Source organism: Arachis hypogaea, chromosome 18 (genome assembly GCF_003086295.3).
Source record: "Arachis hypogaea cultivar Tifrunner chromosome 18, arahy.Tifrunner.gnm2.J5K5, whole genome shotgun sequence".
Taxonomy (NCBI): Eukaryota; Viridiplantae; Streptophyta; class Magnoliopsida; order Fabales; family Fabaceae; genus Arachis; species Arachis hypogaea.
In genome coordinates this window covers 11,108,856-11,109,183 of record NC_092053.1, presented here as the reverse complement: position 1 = coordinate 11,109,183, position 328 = coordinate 11,108,856, and the positions used below count along the sequence as shown (strand labels likewise).

Sequence of the window (328 nt, the reverse complement as noted above, 5' to 3'; positions counted from 1 at the left end):
AAGCTTAGAGCTGATGTTCAAACCTTCAGGCAGAAAGAAGGTGAATCCCTCTATGAAGCTTGGGAAAGATACAAACAGTTGACCAAAAAGTGTCCTTCTGACATGCTTTCAGAATGGACCATCCTGGATATATTCTATGATGGTTTATCTGAGCTATCAAAGATGTCACTGGACACTTCTGCAGGTGGATCCATTCACCTAAAGAAAACGCCTGCAGAAGCTCAAGAACTCATTGACATGGTTGCTAATAACCAGTTCATGTACACTTCTGAAAGGAATCCTGTGAGTAATGGGACGCCTATGAAGAAGGGAGTTCTTGAGGTTGATA

The 328-nt window shown here is 42.1% G+C and overlaps 1 non-coding gene across 1 annotated transcript; it reads right to left on the bottom strand.

The window, feature by feature from the left end:
• Positions 1 to 108, bottom strand: LOC112774173 (small nucleolar RNA R71). Its single transcript, XR_003188673.1, has one exon. It is a non-coding gene; the product is annotated as a small nucleolar RNA R71 (small nucleolar RNA).
• Positions 109 to 328: the final 220 nt, after the last annotated feature.